This window comes from Plodia interpunctella, chromosome 14, assembly GCF_027563975.2.
Source record: "Plodia interpunctella isolate USDA-ARS_2022_Savannah chromosome 14, ilPloInte3.2, whole genome shotgun sequence".
Classification (NCBI taxonomy): Eukaryota; Metazoa; Arthropoda; class Insecta; order Lepidoptera; family Pyralidae; genus Plodia; species Plodia interpunctella.
Window position 1 is genome coordinate 297,713 of NC_071307.1, and position 13,883 is coordinate 311,595.

A 13,883-nucleotide genomic window follows, 5' to 3' on the forward strand; every position below is an offset into this window, starting at 1 on the left:
AGCAAAATACGAGTATATAACTTTTGTGAATACTGCCATTTTGTGATAGTAGACTGCAGTGTGCAGATTTCATCAAGATTTCATCACATCATCAGATTGGTATACAAGTTCATGTGGCACAAATTTATATGTTATATCTATACTGTTATTATAAAGAGGTAAGCGTTTGTGAGTTTGTATGTTTGAGGCGGGTAATCTCTGAAATTACCGAACCGACTTCAAAAATTATTTCACCATTCGACGTACATTATCCAAAATTGCTATAGGCTATATTTTATCTCAAAATTCCCACGGGAGCGAAGCCCCGGGCAAAATCTAGTAATATAATAAGTTTGCTAGTTTTTTCTTCATACAGATTTAGCGTAAATTGCATACATTGACACATTTCCTGGAAGAAATATTTATTTATTCCTGTTAGTGTAGAATCTAATATAAAGCCTTTATCGTGGAATTCCGGCAATACGGTCAGGATCGCGCATAGATTGATGTCGGGCTAGATACCATAACTTTATTGAAAATATTAGATGATTCCATCTTCTCTTCTCTTGATGAACTCCAGCAAAAAAAAACTAATAAATGTTATTCCAGGTTAGTTAAATACAATACAATACAAAAAATCTTTTATTGCAGATTAATATAGATATCCATAAAACATGTATTAGCTAATATAACTTTTAATAGGTGAACAAGAAAATGCAAATGGTATTGTAAAAGTAGTTATTATTATTATTATATTATAAAGCGATTTTATCAAATTTGCAATCTTATAGTTTGAGTAACAAACAGTTAAGTAGGACCATTCAAACGAGCGGTTCACTTTTGAAACGCTTAAAATAAAGTTGTCTGAATTCAACAAAGACCACAAGTCTTTTTATGTACTTTAAACATGCGGTATCTGCCTTATCTAAATACTCTATGGGATCGTGGAGAACGAGTTTCGGAGATTGAGCTATTTACACGCCCAGTCGGTTAGCTCGGGTGCGTAGTTTGTACGCGTGCCCTGTTCGGTCATAGGGTATTTGGTTATGTAACCATTAGTGGGTCTTAAAGTTACTAAACCATGCTTAAAACAAATCTTAAAGTAGGTAAATACAATTTTATTTTTAGCAATGCCATTCGAATACTTTTAAGCGAATATTGTTTTGCGTTCAGTCGAATGTAAATATGAAAACCTTACTAAACTACGTCACCTAGTCGATAGACTGATGCAAAATGTATTTCCACTCACAAAAAGTATTATCCTACCAAAAACGATCTAGTAATGACGATAGAATGTAATCATAAATTATGGTAATAATAAAGAACTGCTAAGCGAAACCGAACAGGTATGTCCTCAATCAATGTATTGGAAAAAAAGGCAAGCTAAGCGAGAACGTTTGTTTATTTTTCCCGTACCCAATTTTTTTCGATTGACAGTTTCTTATTGATTATATATTACATATGTATTAGACGGTATATGTTAAGGTAGAGTTTATATATATTGACATACACCGTAGTACCACAAAAGTATTTAAACGATGTGGAAGTTGAACTTGCTAAATACATTATCCGAATAAGAAATAAATTAAAAATCAAAAGTCAGATGTCACGTATCACGTATCCAAAAATAGAGGGATAATTTATTTTGAAAGTTTTTAAATTTATATATTTTATTTCAAATCTATTTCAATACCATTTCAAACTACATGTATATAAATTTGAAAATGGAATGCTATTTTTTTATTAATAATCTACATATAATTGAAAGCAATCTGCTCCACACACCCAGCCACGAACATGCCCGCAATCTCAACTAGTGCGCGATGCACTATCGTCATATTTTATTCAGCGCAACAGTGTAAAAGCGCGCACTCCAAATTTTGTTTTTCATGGAGCGCTGTGCCGGTAGGCGTAGCGGATACAAGCATTGAGTAAATACTAGGTTGAAGACCTACGTGTTAACTCAACTCCAAGTCTAATCTGTACTGATGAATATTTGATATGAAAGACGAAAGTCATGAAAAACTAGATATGTAAATTTCACAATTGACGAAAAAAAATTAAATTTGGATTTTTCAAGACGGACCGACCTTTTGAGGAATAAAGTGTATATCAATATTTTTATTTTACCTTTAAAATTCCCGTGTCGCAGTGATTGTAACTGCTTACCTGAAACAAATGTTAAACACAAAATGTTAGATATTGATCTTTGTTAAATTAATGATGCCATTATGTCTAGTGCGTCTTATAAGGCAGAAAATAGCATTAAGCCCGCCTGTAATTAAATTTAAAGTTGTGCAATAAAATGTAATAAATAAATTGGTAAAAAAATAGAATGGAATAAAACTGGTTAATGTACTTTATCTGATGATGAAGATTCTCCACCAATCAACTCTTCATATATTTGTAATGTACATCACATATTGCACCTTTGATACTTATCGCATCCCAACTTCTGATGATTTCCACTCATTACATCTCTTGTATTCGTGTCTGATAAATTTAAAAGTATTTCCTGATGATATCTCTATAATTGTAAATTGAATAAATAAAGAAGTCATTGAAATATTGGACTTTTATAGAAGGATAAACTTCGGGGAGTCCTCTTGTTTAGTATTCACTCACGCGCCCCCCAGCAGGCGCCTGAATGCACCGAGCCGAGGTATATTTTCTCTTTTTGCGCTGTCGCCGAGTATGGTTTCGACTGTATAATGCGGTGAGCTATTGTTCTCAGATTGTATTTTGTATGAGTTTGTATGACGCATTGTTGTCGACTATATCTTGTTGATAAAGTAGGTCAGTTGGTGAAAGGAAGATGTTTTACAGATTTTTGTTCCGGCTAGTATATTGCAAGACAATATTTACATGGAATTTTAAAATCATTTCACCTATTTTATAGGCCATAAGATGAAAAGTATAGAAGTGTGGCTTGCACCAGACAACTTTGACTTTAACCTGCGCGTCGCTGCCGATTAGATAAAATGGCGTACTTTGCGTTGTTTCTACGCAGATCAAAGTTAACGTTAAAATTTACAGGTGCAACCCATCCTTAATGTTTAACAGACCTGACGTCGATAAAACATACTTAACTATAACGCTTGTTATTTCTAGAGCAAGTAAATTGTCAGAGTATTGCCTTCGTTACACCTGTCGTCTTACTACTACTTGGCGAATTCCAAATACTGACTTTGCACAACTGGTTGTGCACATAAATCAACTCTTAATAACTATTACATAAAATAACTTTTCCTTTGTTTCAACGTCATATCAAATTTTGTTTCCAACTAAATATATTACATACGAAAATACACTTAATGTTCACGTAGAAAGGTTGGTTTTTGTAGATTTTAGAATTTAGCCGCGAACGACAAAGATTAACTTATTTAGAAAAGTGACGATTTGAGGTACGATTCGGTTGTAACAAAAAAGTGCGGTGCGTTATTACTGAGCAATTGGGATCATTATATTTTCTTCGGAGCTTTCCTTCCTATTTTTATTTAGAACAATAGAAAATCTATTGATTTGAAATAATTTTATCTAAAAATATTTTTAGCTTCTTGGAAAAGACGTTCTTTAATAGCGCCAGATTCACCAAGATTTTATTTACTTAATTAAACTTTATTGCACAAAATATAATTTATTTATTATAAATTGTATGAATATAAATTGTGGTATAATTTGTAACAACCGGACATATTACTAAAAGTCTTTAACAATCAAAACAAACAATCTTTGCGTAATACAGATAAGTCTGTGCAAAAATATACTTAAATAAATTAATGATTAATTAACATTAATATGTAACCATTCATATAAATAATGTAAACTCATGTTTTTGCAAATAACGAATCTTTGTCTTTGTCTTTGTCCATGAAATCTTAATAGTAAGTTTTAATGTTTTGTAAATTTGTTGTGTAGATGTGTTTGCATCATGGCCCTGGTGCCTGAATCCCCACCCATCACGGTAATCCAGGGCCGGCTCAGGTGCAGCGCCCTGGCTCCTGAGTCCGTCACTGTCGCGCCCAGACGAATAAATCTCAGGATTTTGAACAGCTCACTATGGGTCTGGGTTTCCATGCAACTTTTACTCTAAAACTAACTAATTTACATTTATAACTAGTAAATTTAACCTAAATAAAATAGTTAAAACATTTTCCCTAAAAAGGTAGGTAAATATTTCGTTACTATAAGCAGTGAGAAAATCAGCCGCATTTTAAGCTTATTTTTTAAATAGTTCAATACTGAAAATGTTTGGTCACTTATGCATAATTGTTTGTAATGTATTTATTATACGAAGAATGCATATTTAAATAAAATAAAAAAGAGCTAAAGATTTTAAAACTTCACAATTTGTTACATTACCTAGTTAAATATGTTTAAAATTTCATCGCAGGGTTTGTGACGCTGAAACTGTTATTTCTTTTTTTATTATTAGAACTACGAAAAAGGACGAGCTTAAAAGTAGACCACCCGCCTCCACACAGATACCGACATGTACTTTGGGTTTTTTTATTTCAACTTTTAATTTTTCTTTCTTGCCTACGACGGGCACGGAACGGCCCGTTCTACTCGAGAACATTACAGTAAATATAGAGAATATAATAAATGATATTTGAAAAGGAAATATTTCGCAACACAACGAGCCCATTCAAGTATAAAACAAACTATCAATCATTCAGGATCAGGATCTTCCCAGTCGATAATAGAATTAACTTTATCCCGGCAAATTGAACAAACCTCACATACAAAGAGATCAAAGAAATTACATACAGGCGGACAGACAGGTTGAAATCCTTTCATGTCCTTTATATGAATATGTTAGTATATGTTTTGATGTATGTTATGAAATTTAGATATTTGTAGTTAGCCTCAGGGCAATTTCAAGATACAGAATACGTTACATTGTTTTTAAAGTTTATCAAAATCTTTTCAGTAGTAAGAGGCACTATATTAATTACAGGCACATTATTAGGGTTCCATAGCAAAATGATAAAATTTTACCTCATTATTAAGACTTCATTGTTCGTCCGTGTGGCGAAAAAGTTTTGTTAGGCCGTTTCTGATGAATCGATACGTCATTCATCACAATAACAGCCAATGAGAGCCAGCCATTAGTATGAGTGATGTGCTGGTTTTATTGTTATGGATTTATGTTTTTTTATTACTTCAATTTATTATTTGTGGACCGTGCTTTTGCACAACTGTCGACGAATAAACGCGTAGGTATTACTTCCAAGTTGAAATTCTGTCAAAAATTTGTAAATACTTAATACGTTAACCTTTCGTTTCTTGCGCGGGCCGTGGTCAAAATAAAACTAAATATACATAAAAAATAAAAAAAACTTATCTAAAATAATTAAACTTACATTTAAAATAACTTTATGTTTATTTATTGCGAATTCAGTATAGATGAATTCAAAATTATGAATGAAAACAAATATCTAGAAAAAACATTTCACATTTAAAACGCAACAACCATTTAATTATCGCTTTTATATAAATTCTCATAAGCGGAACTTTTGCCAATAAGAAAAATATACGACACAAAATAGAAACCAGAAAAAATAGCAGAATAAACTAAAACGCGATTTCCTCAAATTGGATTGCTTCAATAAGTTGAAATAATTTGAACAAAATATAGAAAACACACACAATTACCGCACACTTCATAAAGATTGAAACCCTACGTACTTCTGTTTTTTTCTCATAGGTTTATAATTCGGAAGTTATCTTCAACCGAACGAGCTGAAATTTAGTACACACGTTTAGTTTGGATGCCTATGCATTATTATAAATCATGACCAGATGGTGCGCCTAGGAACGGCTCCAGACGTGAAAATTCCTCATGGGACGTGGGGTACACGATCGTTTTGTTACATGTTGAATGCATTAATACAATAAAAATTTGTGTTAAAAATGACATTTGTTTAAACAAAAACTTATTTTGTAATTGTTAATAGGACGAACGGGACGGAATACATTAGGTCAGACATATAGCCTCGTAGAGTTCATAACGGTCCAATCAATTCGATACAACGGAAATTAAAAGCTGGCTAATGGTTTTGGATGCTGGGAGCTCCATTATTTGTAGAGGAGATTTATTATCCTTAACGTTAGAATTTCTTCGTAATATTGCAGATATTTTTTGGAGAATAATCTTTTACACAAACTGACACACCGAGACTCCACTGAAACAAGGAGATAATATATACTGAACGAAAATTACTACTCAGAACGTCAATCACTCAATTTTGATGTTAACTTTGCAACTTATTCTTAAAATCCTAATTACACAATCTAAGCCGTGTTTTCGAAACTTGGTAACTCGTAAGGAGTTTTCATCTCTCAATTCGAATGTCAAAATTATTTCATATTTCTCTCAATAGATATGCCGAGACAAATAAATTGAATCTACACTGAAATAGTCGACATAAAGACAACTGAGACAACGTGCCCGTACGGTGACGTCATTCAACTACTATAACAAGATGTTGCGCTGCAACTGACAGCCTGCACGGTACCGTACTAACATGTTCTACACCGGTTTACGTGACCACAATCGCAAGCAGAGGTGTACCGTAGAATATTTCAAAAACTAAGTATGTATTATAAACAAATATTTTTAAAGGCGTTTCCGACTATAACAGCCAGTAACTTAAACAATTGCATCTCAGCACTGTCAATTGAATACTAAATGACAGGCTTGCAAGGGGATGACAAAAAAAAACTGGATTGCAGACAATAAGGACGGAGATCGCTTGCATGTTAAGAAATGTATACGCGTCGAGTAAGTTACTTGTAAGTGCATTTGCCATGTAAGTAGCTTGCACGCTGCAAGGTACTTACATGGTAATTACACTTATAGGTCTTGGTATATAATGTTATGTATATAAATAAAATAAAGGGTCCAGAGAATGACTTGGCTTTCGATGCATCGGTGGATCAATGAGGAAAAATTTTTCGATTCAATGGATCCTAATCGATGGATCAAAGTGAAATAAAGGCAGTATTTAGCCATAGTTTTAAGGGCCTCAGGCTAGTTTTATTATTTAAAAGCAGTTTGTATCCCAGTATTGGGTAAAGTCCTCTCCTCTCTCTCTTGCACGACACCCGGTACTCGACCGGGCGCTTTAACGCGCCAACGTTTTTTGAACTTATTCAGTTAGTCACTCCAGATAGACGAGAGCTAGTGTTCCTATAACTAAATAGGCGAAGATCATTACACGTACCCGATCAGGCTATCCATCCATCACTACACACAGACCGGCGGAAGAAAGCCATTCCCGTCATTACCCTCGGCAATTATCTTCACGCGTCATTTCCCTCGCCGATTAACAATTGGTCCCCCCCCCCCACAACGGACGGAACCCTTCGATCGATGGGTCTGATTGGTGAAAGTACTCGCTTTGCAATGGAATACAATTATTTTGTGCATATCTTATTCAACGCGGAACGCACCGCGCTCGGTCGGGCGAATCCCACGTTTGTGAGTACGGTTTGTCTGGTGATGACAAGGTCTTAATTCATTCGATTCCAAGTAACGAGGACAAAACAAATATTGTAACAATGTAAAAATACAACTATATTAAAAGTGAGAACGTGATCCATGTGATGGTTGTAAATATTTCACACTCATATTTAAAAGTAACGTGGTATTCCAAAGAGTAATGTAACAAATTTCACGAACGAAAACATCCAAGAATAAATTAGATCGAAATTCATTTGTCGCGAAAGCATCGAACAAAAAACTATTCGAAAACGTCTTCCAATGACAAGCAATGATTGAATCGCTTAATAATGTCCCAGTTATTACCAAAATGGGTGTCGCACAATGGTATACTTCCTCGGAATACATTAATTTCTTCGATTTGACGCCTCGCTCGAATAAAAGAGGGTCTTTTTTCCGCAATCTTCGGATGGAATTGAAATGCCGGCTGCAGCTGCATTGTGCCCGCTCAGGGCAGGGAGGAGGTTGATGTAGATAGAGACAAAGCGCCAAATAATCTGAAGAGTATTAATCAAAAAAAAAATACACAAAAACTCTTATATATAAATATAAATCTTATATAAATATAATATATAATATATAATTTTGGTACTGGTATTACTGGTAACAACTGGTACTGGTATTATACCTTTAGTAGAAAACAATAACATGTATGCTATATATATATATATATATATATATATATATATATATATATATATATATATATATATATCTGGACTTTGTTCATTCATTTCTTGTACACTATTTAGTTTATTAAGATATTAATTACTATAATGGTGATTTACGCTTTAGAATATGATATTGTATATCGTACGAGGCGACTAAAAATCCTTGTCAGCTGATAGACAACAACAAAAACATTCCCAAAGAGGTATGACTTCAGACGAGTGGCCGGTCCTAGATTCAGCCAAATCTTTTTATCTGTAAGTGTACACTTCACGGACTCAAAGCGCCGAACTTAACCGCGAACTTACTAGATTGAGAGACATTACATTATTGAATGGATATGATGTAGTCTGTATAGTTTTATCTCCTCTACGATAGTATTGCGGAGTCAGTCAGGTATTGAACTGATTGTATTTTCATTTGACGTATATTCAGCGACGGTATTTGATCGAATAATGGAAAGGTTGGATTGCGGATATTTTTATTGCGATCTATCAGTTTTATATTACAGGTAGGCATTTTCAGCGTAATAGTCATTTCAGATACCTTTAAGCGACTTGACTAAAATCTGACACTAGTGTTAGCAATAATACACTCGATAGGAAATACCGAGTTTTAGCGTGTGATTCTGCCTTAGAATACAACCACTCCAAGTCTTCACGTGGACATCGTACGACGCGATTAAAGGACGTATCCTTTAATCGCGTCGTACGATGTGGATAAGATGAGGTAGTTTTGACATACCATGGCAACTGAAAAATCAAAAATCACAAAAGACAATATAGTTTTTTTTTACACTAATCTCGGGCTACGCGGCGTCACATCTACGAATGCAATCAGGAACGCGAGGAGAGACAGAAAAGATGCTAGACTGGTCTTTGTAAATCTGTGGTAAAAACATAAAAATTGAAACATAATTAGCGTCCACATTTTCCGGCAATTTTGTTTTTGTCACAGCTAATTAATGAAACGAGTGAGTTGTTTCAAAAATCTGTCAAAATGTGATTAATCCGTAAAATTAACGAGCTGATTCCATTAGTAATACAAACAGAAATATACGATGCTCAATAGCAGTAAATATGATATTATAAATGATGAAAATTTATTGATATTTTTTTTAGTACACAGCTTATTTACTCTGCTTTTTTTATACTGCGGTGATAGTAGCTTTAGTGTGGGTTGCACCGATCAAATTTTGATGTTAACTTTAACCTGCTCGCCGCCGATATTTCGACAAAAAAGCGTACTTTGCGTTTTTTTGTTCAGGTTAAAGTTAACGTCAAGTTCGGCATTATAGCCGCGAAAGTACTGAGAGTGACTCCATCTGTGTGACTTGTCCTTGTATATTTATTTATTTACACGGGTATTATTATCACATCGAGTACTATGTAATATGGAATTTAGCACTAATACGAGGCTCATAACAGTAGTTAATTGGTCTACGTATACAATTACCAACCAATACACTAAAATTTGCTGTGATTATAAATGTTGATTCAGTTTCGATTTTACTATAATTAATGAGCAGATTTGCGAAATAAACCATACATTTTAATGTAATAACGAGCTTGTTTTGGTCGTTTTTGTTAGCGAAACGAATCGACAAATTGAATGATTAATTATCGTAATTAAATAATCGTATATCCGTAGTTTTGTCTTTCAAAATTGACAGTCTGCCTCACGCTAGCCCTCTTTAGGAGTTGTGTTGTTTCCTACTATCTTTATCTGGTACACTCTTACTCGTTACGGTTTCCTTAATGTAGCTTTACACTTCAACTAAATCATTATATTCGACAATATGATCGAGATTGGTCACAATTAAATATATAATATATCGCCACTACACATTTCAAATTTTGTCATCAGAAAAATGTAGTACAGTATGCCTACACAGTACCCTGAAAAACCACAGCTTCGGCAAAACAATTTCCTTTTTCTGTTATCATTTGAAAACAAAATAAACTCGTTACAGGAAACATCCTATTTGTTTGGTAGACTCAACATTATATATCTATATTATTATCTTTCCTTTTATCTCCCGATCAAAAGAAGCAGTGAACTGAGCTGACATTAAAATGAAGGGAATGCAGAAGCAACAACGAATTACTTAACACAAAATTGTTCCAAAATTATTTCTTTCGTTCGGCTCTGCGCGCTAGAAGCCTTTGGCTTGCCTCGATATAAAGATTTAATAAAATGTTGTAGGTAGTAGTAATATTAGTATATGTTTTACGTTTCAATAAACGTTAGCAGACTGCAGCTGTAAAGGCGTACGATACGTCAGTCTAATTCTAATATAGGAATCAAAATCTTTATCTCATCTTATCGATTTCCCATACTCCGTTCTCTTACTTTCCTTCTTAGCACGATCTCCGGCATCCCTTTATAGTCTTAGACGACTAAGTGAATGTGTGTGTGTGAAATCCCATTTATAAAATTACAAGGTATAACTACTCTTAACTTTTTGACGTAAGACGACATAAATAACATTCGACTCGCCACCGGGAAGAGGAAGCGAACCTCGCAATTTCCACCGAATTAAATTCTTGGACAAATATCAAAGTTTGAAACAAACGGCTTGGTTTTGGTGAACGAAACATCAGAACGTAGATATAAATTCATTTGCATAAGGCACTTGTCACTCATGAAAATAAAAGTTAAAAAAATATGATTATTATTATGAATTATTGAAATTGTGAAATATCTTACGTCAACTAAATTTTCATGTTTAAATAAATAATTGAACGAAGAAATATTGAATGAACGAAGCACGAAATGAAAGTACGAAAACGAAAAGGGAAATAATTTTCGTTGTTTCAAAAACGTTAGATTAGTACTTCGAGGTGTAAAGACCAAGAGGTTTTGCAGAAAATACGATTTCAGTTTCAATTTGCTTGCAAAAAAACTGTTGAGAGTTTTATAAATACGAGTAGAAATCCTGTATTAGTTATTGGCAATGTTATATTACGTATTACCTCTAACCTTTTAAACTCTAAAAACATTCAAAATACAAAATTAGTTCAACGTATGATCCAGCTCGATGACATAGTCAGAGAGCTGGCTAGCTAAACCTTCACACAAAAATTCACGACACATCTATAAACGTAGTGATCAAGCGGCCCCCGCTCCCCCCGCTCCCCGCATCTCCCCTTTGCCCCAAAGTCGTGATGTTTCTTGTCAAACAAAATTAAATTCTCTTGTTTTCAGTTTGTCGGCGCCACGTGATATTGCAAATTTGCGAGTTTATCGCTCGAAAGTACATTAATTTCAAGTTATTCTATCATTTTCCGGAGTAAATTTCGAGGCTTTGGTCGAGGGAAAACAAAAATATTAGGAATAAATTTAATATCCTTGGGACTTAATTTTAAAGTAATTCTAAATTGAAACATTTTTTTATTAATAATTTTCAATTGATACCCTTATTTCTTATTATAAAACGAATTTCACGTTTATCTCTCCGTCTGTATGAACGCGATAAACTCAAAAACTACAGGGCGGATTTATGTACGGTTCACCAATAGACAGAGTAAATTCTGAAGAAGGTTTAGGTGTAATTTATTATGGTTTTAACTAAGCGAAGCCGAGACTGGCCACTAGTGTCATATAATTTTAAATTTTAAACCGTATATCAACACTCAACAGTGTGGTAACATGGACGCAGCCATGTCAACCACAATGAAACTAGGTATTTATTTTTCGGCATAATTATTTGCATATGCATAATTATTGCTAATTAATGAAAGCCTAGGTAAGAAGACAAATTAACAATTAATTTCCTCAATTTTCAAACGCAATGGATCTTGTCAGTCATTGTCATAAAGCAGAATTAACACCAGATTTAACACAATAAATTAGGGTTTTCAATCTTGTGTATTAATATGCTTCATAACGCTTTATTTGTTGTTAGCGGGTGGTCCTTAAAGGGAAATAGGTTAAGGAGCGGAGTTTTAAAGACACTTCGATAACAAAAATATTAACATTTTAAACAAGAATCCCATTATGTTGTTTCAATTGTTAGTCTTAAAATGTGTGCAGTAATTAAGATCACAGATACATTCTAGAATGTATCTGTGATGCAATATAAAAAATATGCGTTATTTTAGGAAAATATCAAAGAAAAACAGTTCAGAATCACCCGGATTAAATTTAATTAATGTTTTCTAAATTATCAAGAATTATTCAAACATATTCAGTGATATTTAAATTAGAGGTACAATGCTTGGTACAATGCTGCAGTATGTATGCGGTATTACACAAAAGTTAGTTAAATTTTCGTTATCTGACTTTCAACATTGATTTTTGGTATTGAGAAATGTCGCTTACTAGACTGCAATATAACAATGCATTCAGGGTGCTGATGGGGTTGCCTAGATTCTGTAGTGCATCAGGGATGCTTCTACGCTACTATGCGGAAGCAGTGTGCATACCTGGTGCGCAGGATACGGCCCAGCACCGACAGCATCCTGAGTATGGTGGCCAGCAGAATGGACTGTGTGTACATCGGTCACTGTTGCGCAGTCTCACACGGAACTGGGCAGCAGTGACTGATGGATGATTTTGTGTGTGTGTGTGTGTTTTTTTTTGTATTTGTATTTACTAACAATAGGTTAAGGTTTCATTGTTACTAACAAAATATGGACTTATGGTCTGAATAAACAAAAAAAAATTTTTTTTTTATACCTCCCCTGGCTCTTACACTACAAATAGACCCGTAACACCTTGACAGATGGGGCGAGTTCCCCGTTAGGCTCTATAAGAGACGAACAAATGGGCTATAAAGATAGTGATTTCGAGAGATACCTCGCGCCAGCACCCTTGGTGGAATCGACGCGTTTTTCATTCGACTGCGTTAAATGATTGGGAGGATGTTTGTAATAATAGTCATTGTTTCTGAAAAATTGATGTGAAACCCGTATTCCTATTTGTAATGGGAAATTTATTTCGTGTAATAATAAAGATGTAATGTATGAAATAAATAAATGAAACGAACGAACGAACGAACGAAGGAATAAATAAAAATTTCGCCGGTAATGAAGTAACAGTTCATATGTATGTTTTATATTTACAATCTTATGTTGTGTCTAACGATAAACGAATGTTATATTTTTAATAAGCTAGTATATGTATGTAACTAGCTTTTGCCCGCGGCTTCACCCGCGTGAATTTCATAGAAAAATCTCAGTAGTTTTTTTATCACGTACTCTGTAAGACTGGTAAACATATATTATTCAAATTCGCATTTTTTTCATCTCTAGTTGAATTTTCTGTTCCCACTGCGTGTCTCATCCCGCAAACTTGTCCAATCCCGCTTCCTGCTATGTAATGTAACGAAGATATCCCGTACCGTTTCCTACATATTGTGCCATCATGTTTTTTGCAATGTGTCCCGTCCTGTTTCCCACTACGTGTCTCCTTCTCATTTCCCGCTCCTTCTCCCACTCCCGCTTTCTGCAACGCGTGCCGTCCCATTTTCCATGACGTTTTATGTCCCGGTTTTTTATTAACCACAAAGGTAAATTATTATTTTTTGTATTTACTATTACTGTTATTTACTACAAAAAGTAAGTGTGCCAATTTTCAGCTTTTTATCGTGTAAATTGTATTAAGTCCCATACAATCCTTCACCCCCCTTTATGAAGGGGTGGAGGGTTAATTTTCAGAAAAATCTGAAACACGTAATCATTACTTTATTGTAAACAACCAAAATCCAAGTTTTCAAGTCACTAAC

The 13,883-nt window shown here is 34.1% G+C and overlaps 1 protein-coding gene across 1 annotated transcript in view; it reads right to left on the reverse strand.

Annotated features, from left to right (window-relative positions):
• The window catches only part of LOC128675162 (uncharacterized), a 357,722-nt gene that overhangs the window by 62,013 nt on the left and 281,826 nt on the right, over positions 1–13,883 (reverse strand). The gene's annotated exons all lie outside the window — the stretch shown is intronic.